This window comes from Heterocephalus glaber, unplaced genomic scaffold (genome assembly GCF_053883595.1).
Source record: "Heterocephalus glaber isolate CG9 unplaced genomic scaffold, H.glaber_assembly_v1.0 deba00001531, whole genome shotgun sequence".
Taxonomy (NCBI): Eukaryota; Metazoa; Chordata; class Mammalia; order Rodentia; family Bathyergidae; genus Heterocephalus; species Heterocephalus glaber.
Genome location: NW_028258329.1, coordinates 3,240,143 through 3,249,994, shown reverse-complemented (window position 1 = coordinate 3,249,994; position 9,852 = coordinate 3,240,143). Strand labels below are relative to the sequence as shown.

Below are 9,852 nucleotides of genomic sequence, written 5' to 3'. Positions count from 1 at the left end.
TTGAATTTAGCAGGATTAGAAAACACAAGGTATATATAAAAATTCAGGTCTATGTATACTTGCTATAAATGAAAATTGGATATTGAAATATGAAAGTTATGTAGGAGTAGAAAGGACTTAGAGAAGTAAAAAGAAAAAAAAACAGTGTTGGAAGACATTTATTACTTAATTTTAAGATTTCTTCTAAAGCTAAAGTAATCAAGCCAGTGTTGGCATAAGGAAAGACATATAGATCATTGGAATAAAACAGAGAATCTAGAAATAGAACCACACATATATGGTCCACTGAGTTTTGAAAGATTATTTAACATTAACATTTTATAGAACATAAACTCAACTCAAGAGCAGAGGAAAAGATAGTGTTTTCAGCAAATGGTACTAGAACACCTGTTATCTGTATGTAAAAAACTAACCTCAACCCTTTATTCCCATACATAAAAATAACTTGAAAGGATCGATGAACCTAAATATGAAAGACTAAAACTATAAAACTTTAAGAAGATTTTATAAGGGAAAATGTTCATGAATTTAGGGTAGGCAAGAATTTCCTAGGATACAAAAAAAATTATGTATAAAAGAAAAAAACGATAAATGAGATTCCATCAAAATTTACAACTTTAAATGACATTGTTAAGAAAATGAAACGTAGTTCTTAAACAGACCATATTTATAATACATATAACCTATGACCAGAATATATAAAGAACACTTACAGCTTATTAATAGACAACCCAATTAAAAAGTAGACACAAGAAAATGATAAATAGCCAGTACAGCACAAGGAAAGGTGTGCAACACTAGAATCAGAAAAATACTAATCAGTACAATAACAAGATCATATCATTTACTCATTAAGGCAATGAAGTTAAAAGTTTTAAAAGAACAAATGTCAGCTTAGGTGTGAACCAGTTAGAACTTACCAATACTGCTAATATGAATGCAAAATGATAAAACCACTTTGGAAAACAATATAGAAATTTCTTGTATTACTGTTAAGAATCAACAGTTCTGTTCTTAAGTTTTTACTTAAGAGGAACAAAAACACATGTTCACAATAGATTTGTACATACAAGTTGGCTATTCCTTATCTGAAATTCTTGGACCAGAAGTGCTTCAGATTTGGGTTTGAAATCCACTTGATCTGCAAAGAGGATAGCTACTCCTGCTTTTTTTTGGGTTCCTGTTGCATGGAGTAGTTTTCCACCCTTTAACTTTCAGTCTATGAGTTCCTTCTTGAATTAAGTGTGTTTATAGTTTGCAGCATATTGTTGAATCTTGCTTCTTGACCCATTCTGCCAGTCTATTTCTTTTGATTAGTGAATTGAGACCATTAACGTTGATGGTTATAACTGATACGCATTGACTTATCATTTTCATGACTTTTTCTTTTTGTTGGATTCTCCCGCTTTGAGTTTCATTTCTTGTTGCACCCAACAGATTCATTCTGCTGGGCTTCCTGGGGTTGTGATCCTCATTGTCTTTTCCTAGGATTTTGTCAAAAAATTTTTGGAGTGCTGGTTTGGTATTCATGAAGTTCCTAAGGTTCTCTTTGTCATGAAAGTCTCTTATTTCTCCATCAATTTTGAAAGATAGTTTTGCAGGGTACATCAATATGGGTTGGAGCCTGTTTTCCTTTAGGGCTTGGAATACATTATTCTGAGCTCTTGCCTGGAGTGTTTGTGTTGAGAACTCTCCTGCGATTCTGATGAGCTTTCCTATGTATGTGATTTATTTATTTTCTCTAACGGCTTGTAGAATTTTGTTCTTCTGTTGGGTTTCTGGAATCTTAACTATTATATGCCTATGTGAAGATTTTTTTTGGTCAAGGCTATTTGGAGTCCTATATGCCTCACTTATCTCTATGTCAAATTCTTTTCCCCTGCTTGGGAAGTTTTCTGCCATCACTTCTGTGAACAGTTTTTTTATGTCATCTGCACTCTCTCCTGTTTCTTCATTGACTCTGATCAGTCTTATGTTATTCTTCTTTGCATCATCTAGCAGCTGCTGGATTGATTTCTCGTGGTCCCTTACAATTTTAAAGCAATTTTTCTTTTCCTCATCACTAATTGCAATCTTATCTTCTCTATCTGAAATTCTGTCCTCACATTGGCTTATTCTGCTGTGTAGACTTTCAATGGAGTTTTTAATCTCCTGGAAATCTGTTTGTATCTGTTTTATGGATTCCATTTGTTTGCTATGTTGGGATTCCTTCATGTTCCTCAGTTCCTCTATTTTTTAAAATCTGTGTCCTCTCTAGATTTATTAATCATGCCTTGCACTATGGGTACAATCTCTGCTGTCATCTGAGAAATTATTCCTGATTTTATTTTTTTCCAGATCCTTTTTTGTTCCCAGTTCAGGGAGTCCAGGTGGTTGAGTATCAGAGTGTTCCATCTCGTTTCCCTTTGGGGTTGTTTTAGGTGATCTGGAAGTCTGGTTTTGAGACTTGTTTACATGTCTTCTCATTTTGACAGGGGTGCGGGGTGTTGCTGGCACCTGTGCAGCTCACCTCCTCTGTGCTGAGGGGGGTGGTATGTGCTGAGGGGGGTGGTATGTGCTGAGGGGGGTCCAGTAGCCTCCTCCTGGACGCTGGGAGCAACTCACCTCCTTTGACTCTTGTGCATGATCTTAAAGAGATAGTATTCAGTCTATCCACCAAGTATGATGTCAACTTCTACAGACACCCTTCACAGGATTAAGAAAGATCCCATGTTGTCGAGAGTTTTGATCAAGAGTGGAGCCAAATCTCTCATTTCTGTAACACCAGTGTTGTACTTGACCCTTTGCTATGCCCCTAGGTTTTTTCTGCTCCATTCTACATATGGAGAAGTTTGCTTTCTGCCACTGTTCTGCGGTGGTGTTTTCTCCTCTTCCTCCTCCTCCTCCTCCTCCTTCCTCCTCCTCCTCCTCCTTTTTCTTCCCTTTTTTCTGTGTGCTAACTCTATGAGGGCAGAGCTTAAGACTTTCCTTGGAAGGAACCAGATTCCTCCTCTAACTTGTCAGGTTCTTCAGGGTTTTGTCCTCTACTCTCTCTTTTTTTTTTTGATTTTTAAAAAAAATTCTTTTATTGGTACATTGTAGGTATACAACACAATTACATTTCTCATTGGGAATTGTACCTTTACATAATGCATCTTGGATCTTATTTTTTCCCCATTCCTAGCCCTCCCTTCACCCCCTCCACCCTTCCCTATTTACAAAGACTTTATTTCCATTTTTTCCATTTCTCATCATTTTTCCTTTCCCTTCTTTCCTTTCCCCTGCCCCTCCCACTACCTCTACCCCTTTGGACCTTTTCTTCCTATTTTGCATTATTGATTATTAATTCTAATCATTGGTACATTTTAGGTATACAGTATAATGACATTCATCATTGGAAATTTGCACCTTTACGTGATCTCTCTTGGTTCTTATTTTTCACCCTCGCCCAGCCCTCCCTTCAACCTCTCCATTCCTCCCTATTTACAAAGATTTTGTTTCTATTTTTCCATTTTCTCATATTAATCCTATTCCCTTCTATCCTTTCCCCTACCGCTCCCACTTCCTTCCCCTTTGCCCCTTTTCTTCCTATTTCACATTACCTATTATACATTTTAGTCCTTATTTACACTTTCAGTTCCTCACACCAGAGAAACTATTCGGTATTTATACATGTGTATCCTGTTTATTTCACTTAAGAGTATCGCCTCAATGTGCATCCACTTAGCTATAAATGTCTCTAATTTCTCATTTTTTATGGCTGAATAGTACTCCATATTTATAAAAAACCCCACATTTTCTTTATCCAGTCTCCAGCTGATGGGCACTTGGGCTGCTCACAAGTTTTAGCTACTACAAACTGTACTGCTATGAACATGGGTGCTCATATATCACTGTGGTATGATTCTTTTAATTCTTTGGGGAAGATACCCAGCAGTGGAATAGTGGGGTCAAATGGGACTTCCAGTCCTAGTTCTTTGAGGTATCTCCTTACTGATTTCCACAGTGGTTGCACCAATCTACACTCCGACCAGTGGTGGAGCAGTGTTCCTCTTTCCCCACAGCCCCACCAGCATTTGTTATTGGTTGATTTCATGATAGCAGCCATTCTTTCTGGAGTGAGGTGCAATCTCAGCATTGTTTTCATTTGCATCTCTCGAATGACCAGTGATGTTGAACATTTTTTCATGTATTTATTTGCTATTTCTACTTCTTTGTCTGAGAAATGTCTGTTCATTTCAGATGCCCATTTTTGGATTGGGTCTTTAAATTTGGGAGGTCTGGTCTTTTTAAGTTCTTTATAGATTTGAGATAGTAGACCTTTGTCTGAGGAAGAGCAGGTGAAGATTTTTTCCCACATTGTGGGTTGTCCCTTCACACTTCTGGTGGTTTCTCTTGTGTGCAGAAGCCTTTTAATAAGAAGAGATCCCATTTGTTGATTCTTTGTGCTAGTTCAGGGGCAACTGAGGTTTTGTTCATAAAATCTTTTCCTACACCAATGTCTTCAAGAGTTCTACCTAACTGGTGTTCCAACTGGTTCAGTGTTTCTATTTTAATATTTAGATCTTTAATCCATTTCGATTTTAGTTTAGTGCATGACAAGAGATATAGGTCTAGTTTTGATCTTTAGCAAGTTGAAACCCAATTTTTCCAGCACCATTTATTAAAGAGGCTATTCTTCCTCCAATGAGAGTGTTTGGCCCCTTTATCAAAGATGAAATGGCTGAGTGTGTCTGGAGTTGTTTCTGTGCCTTCTAATCTGTTCCTCTGATCCTCTGGTCTATTTCTTTGTCAGTACTATGTTGTTTTTATCACAGTAGCTTTGTAGTATAGTTGCAGGTTGGGAATTGTGATACCCCCTGCCATGTCTCTGTTACCTAGAATTCCTTTTGCTCTTCTGGGTCTCTTCTTGTTCCAAATGAGTTTTTGGATTGTTTTCTCAAGGTCCATGAAGTATGTTGCTGGGATCTCAACTGGAATTGCATTGAATCTATACAGCAGTTTTGGAAGTATGGCCATTTTTACTATATTAATCCTTCCTACCCAGGAGCAGGGGGTGTATGTCCATTTTCTGATATCATCTCCAATCTCTCTTTTCAGAGTGCTATAGTTTCCAGAGAAGAGGTCTTTGATTTCTTTCATTAGGTTGATTCCTAGGTATTTCAGTTTTTTGGATGCATTGTGAAAGGAATTATTTGCCCTATTTCTCTCTCAGTGAGTCTGTCATTCATGTAGAGGAAAGCTATTGATTTTTGTGTGCTGACCTTGTAACCAGCTACTTGCCTGAATTTGGTTATTAAGTCTAGAAGTCTTTTGGTGGAGTTCTTGGGGTCTTCTATATAGAGTATCATGTCATCTGCAAATAATGACAATTTGACTTCTTCATTACCTATCTTTTTTCCTTTTATTTCTTTCTCTTGTCTAATTGCCATGGCTAATGTTTCCAGAACTATATTGAACAAGAGTGGTGATAGTGGACATCCTTGTCTTTTTCCTGATTTTAGTGTGATGGATTTCAGTTTTTGACCATTTAGTATGATATTGGCTGTTGGTGTTTCATAGATGGCTTTTATCAGTTTGAGGTAGAGACAATCTATTCCAATTTTTATAGGGTTTTTATCATAAATGCATGTTGGATTTTGTCAAATGCTTTTTCTGCATCTATGGAGATAATCATATGGTTTTTGCCCTTGGCCCTATTGATATAGTGTATTACACTGATTGATTTGCATATATTGAACCATCCCTCCATCCCTGGGATGAATCCCACTTTATCAGGGTGTGTAATCTTCTTGATGATCTTCTGCATTCTATTTGTGAGTATCTTATTAAGGATTTTTGCATCTATGTTCATTAGTGAGATTGGCCTATAGTCCTCCTTTTCAGTTGGGTCTTTCTCTGCTTTGGGGATCAAGGTGATGCTTGCTTCCAGGAATGAATTTGGGAGTATTGCTTCCTTTTCAGTTTCATTGAAGAGTTTAAACTGTAGTGGCAGTAGTTCCTCTCTAAATGTCTTGTAGAATTCAGCACTGAAGCCATCAGGGCCCAGGCTTTTCTTAGTTGATAAGTTGTTTTTTTTTCAAAAACAACTTTATTCATGACACATATTTAAAAAAAATTCCCTCCCCCTGGAAATGAGCTAAAAGAATAAACAAAATCCACCTCCCACCTCCCTGTTCCCACTTCCCCCCATTCCTTCCAAATAAAAGGGGAAAAAAGGCAAAGAAAAAAACCCCAACAAAACAAAAAACTGAGAAACAACCCCCCACCCCCCAAACAAGGCAGTGCATTTCCCCAGGCGGAAGGGGAATTTATACTGGAGCCGCTGGAAGTGGAACGGAGATCTTCCGGCTATAGAAAACTGCAAAGAAAGACACTCAAAACAGAAAAAGAAACACAAAAGGAGACAAAATAGATCACCAGGCAATCTGGAGGGCAGGGAGCCGAAAGTCGGTTGGGGTAGGTGGTAAACCTGACAGGCCAGGAGCAGGCGGGAGGGGACTTTGAAAGGCGGGGAGAAGATGGAGGGAAGGTAACAAGCAGATCAGTTTGGTGTCCTTCCAGAGCCCTGGGTAAAAAAATACCCTCCTATCACCCATGCCCACCTACCCTTGAGCAGCCCTCAAAGGGGTGAAGTAGGGCAGGGATACATGGGCCGCAGCTTGCACAGTTGAGAAGCGTCCATGGCAAATCCCCAGAGTGAATGAGCAGCCCCCTGGGCCTTCCCCTACTCCTCCAAGCAGGTCCCTCCTCAGCAGTTAGTTATGGGATTCTCCCCCCTTTCCACCGTGTATCTTTTAAAAAAAATATGTATTTTTTCCATCAAGGTCATCTTCTGTTTTTCTTTTTTTTTAAATTCTTTTTTTTTTCCTTCTTTCCTTTTTTTCCTCACTCTCCTCCTAATACACACTTTTTTTAGTAAGGGGAATACCATGATGTCGCTCTAGCTCATCCCCTGTAGACACGATCTTGGGGCCTGCTGTTAAAACCACTGTAGAATTGAGAGCGGGAACTGTTGTAGTTGGTCCAGGCACAATAGCGGGCATGTGGGAAACCTCGATCTGTTGTGCTGATGCCTGGTCTATTGGTTCATTTTGGGATCACTTTGATTTGTCTTCCTCTAAATAGGGACTCATCTAAGGCCAGGGAAGTCCTCACTGACTCTTTGTCTGAGAACTTCATATATGCAAACCCTTTGGGATGGCCACTAAATTTGTCACAAAGTATGGTGACACAGTTGACTGAACCACAGCCATGAAAGTGAGCTTCTAGCTCTTCTGCTGTTGCACCATAGTCCACATTGCCCACATAGATGGAACGAGCATCAGTCTCCATTCTCTCTTCAATAGACATGATCACTGGACCAGCATTGCCTGGAGGTGGACTCATATTCATCTGCTTCTCTATCTCATTCTGCAACTCTTTTAGCTTCTCAGCTTCCTCCATCTCCCTGACTTGAGCTTTGACGGCTTCCAGCTCCTTCCCCACAATGACTCTAGACACCCATGACACCCGACTCCACTGGCGGGCCCGACCCTTACCCGGCCCCAGTTGATAAGTTTTTAATTACATTTTCAATTTAATTGATTGATATTGGGTTGTTTAGAATTTTTAGGTCGTCCTCATCCAATTTTTGTAATTCATATATATCTAGGAATCTGTCCATTTCTTCTGTGTTTTCCATCTTATTGGCATGTAGGATCTCGAAGTAGGTATAGATGATCCACTGGATTTCTTCTGGGTCTGCTGTAATTTCACCCTTTTCCTTCCTAATTGCACGGATTTGGGCCTTTTCTTTCCTTTTTCTGATAAGGTTGGCTAAGGGTTTGTCAATTTTGTTTATTCTTTCAAAGAACCAACTCTTGGCTTCATTAATTTTTTTGTATCATTCTCTTAGTCTCCATTGCATTGATTTCTCCTCTGATCTTTATAATTTCCTCCCTTGTATGAGCTTTGGGGTTGTCCTGCTCTTCTTTTTCTAGAAGGTTGAGGTTCAGCATCAGGTTGTTTAATTGGGCTCATTCTGTTTTCCTAATATGAGTATTCACTGCTATGAATTTCCCTCATAAGACTGCTTTCATTGTGACCCATAGATTCCGATATGTTGTATTTTCATTTAATTGAAGGAACTGTCTGATTCCTTCTTTAATTTCCTGTGTGACCCAGTGGTTATTCAGAAGTGTGTTGTTCAATTTCCACATGTTTATGAAAATTTTCCAGTTTCTTTTGCTATGGATCTCCAATTTCATCGCACTATGGTCTGATAATATACAGGGGATAACTTCAATTCCTTTGCACTTACTTAAACATGTTCTATGTGTGAGTATGTGGTCTATTTTGGAGAATGACCCATGTGCAGCTGAGAAGAATGTGTATTCTGATTTTGTGGGGTGGAAGACTCTGTAAACATCTATTAAGTTCATTTGTTCAAGAGTTCGATTGAGTTCTAGTATTTCATTACTTATTTTTTGTCTAGTTGATCTATCTATTTGTGACAGTAGGGTCTTGAGGTCCCCCACTACAATTGTATTAGTGCACATATGACTTTTCATGTCCGTTAGTATTTGTTTTATATAGTTGGGTGCACTAGTGTTTGGTGCATAGATATTTATTGTTGTCATCTCTTCCTGTTAGATTGTTCCCATTACAAGGATGTAGTGTCCTTCTTTGTCTCTCTTAATCAGTGTTGGTTTGAAACCCACTTGATCTGCCAAGAGGATAGCTACTCCTGCTTTTTTGGGGGTTCCTGTTGCATGGAGTATTGTTTTCCACCCTTTAACTTTCATTCTATGAGTTTCCTTTTGAATTAAGTGTGTTTCTCATATGCAGCATTTTGTTGGATTTTGCTTCTTGACCCATTCTGTCAGTCTATTTCTTTTGATTGGTGAATTGAGACCATTAACGTTGATGGTTATAACTGAAACGTATTGACTTATCATTGTCATGACTTTTTCTTTTTGTTGGATTCTCCTCCTTTACATTTAATTTCTTGTCTTGCCAGATGGGTTCAGTCTGCTTTGCTTCCTGGGGCTGTGATTCTCAATGTCTGTTCCTAGGATATTGTGTAAAATTTTTTGGAGTGCTGGTTTGGTATTCATGAAGTTCCTAAGGTACTCTTTGTCACGAAAGTATCTTATTTCTCCATCAATTTTGAAAGATAGTTTTGCAGGGTACATCAATCTGGGTTGGAGGCTGTTTTCTTTTAGGGCTTGAAATACATCAATCCAAGCTCTTCTTGCTCTGATGGTTTGTGTTGAGAAGTCTGCTGTGATTCTGATGGGCTTTCCTTTGTATGTGATTTGTTTCTTTTCTCTAACTGCTTGTAGAACTTTGTTCTTCTGTTGAGTTTCTGGAATCTTAACAATTGTATGCCTTTGTGTAGATTTTTTTTTGATCAAGGCTATTTGGAGTCCTATATGCCTCACTTATCTGTATGTCAAGATCTCTTCCCCTGTTTGGGAAATTTTCTGCCATTATTTCTGTGAAGAGTTTTTTTTATGTCATCTGCACTCTCTCCTGTTTCTTTATTGACTCCAATCAGTCTTATGTTATTCTTCTTTCCATTGTCTAGCAGCTGCTGGATTGATTTCTCATGTTCCCTTATAATTTGGAAGCAATTTTTCTTTTCCTGGTCACTAATTGTAATCTTATTTTCTCTATCTGAAATTCTGTCCTCACATTGGCTCATTCTGCTGTGTAGACTTTCAGCGGAGTTTTTCATGTCCTGGAAATCTATTTGCATCTGTTTTATAGATTCCATTTGTTTCCTATGTTGGGATTCCATCTTGTTCCTCAGCTCCTCTCTAGATTTATTAATTATGTCTTGCACTAGGAGCACAATTTCTCCTGTTATCTGAGGAATTATTTCTGATT

At 38.4% G+C, this 9,852-nt stretch overlaps 1 pseudogene; it reads right to left on the bottom strand.

Moving 5' to 3' along the window:
• Positions 1-6,732: 6,732 nt before the first annotated feature.
• On the bottom strand, positions 6,733-7,488 carry LOC101720439 (polyadenylate-binding protein 2 pseudogene; annotated as a pseudogene).
• Positions 7,489-9,852: the final 2,364 nt, after the last annotated feature.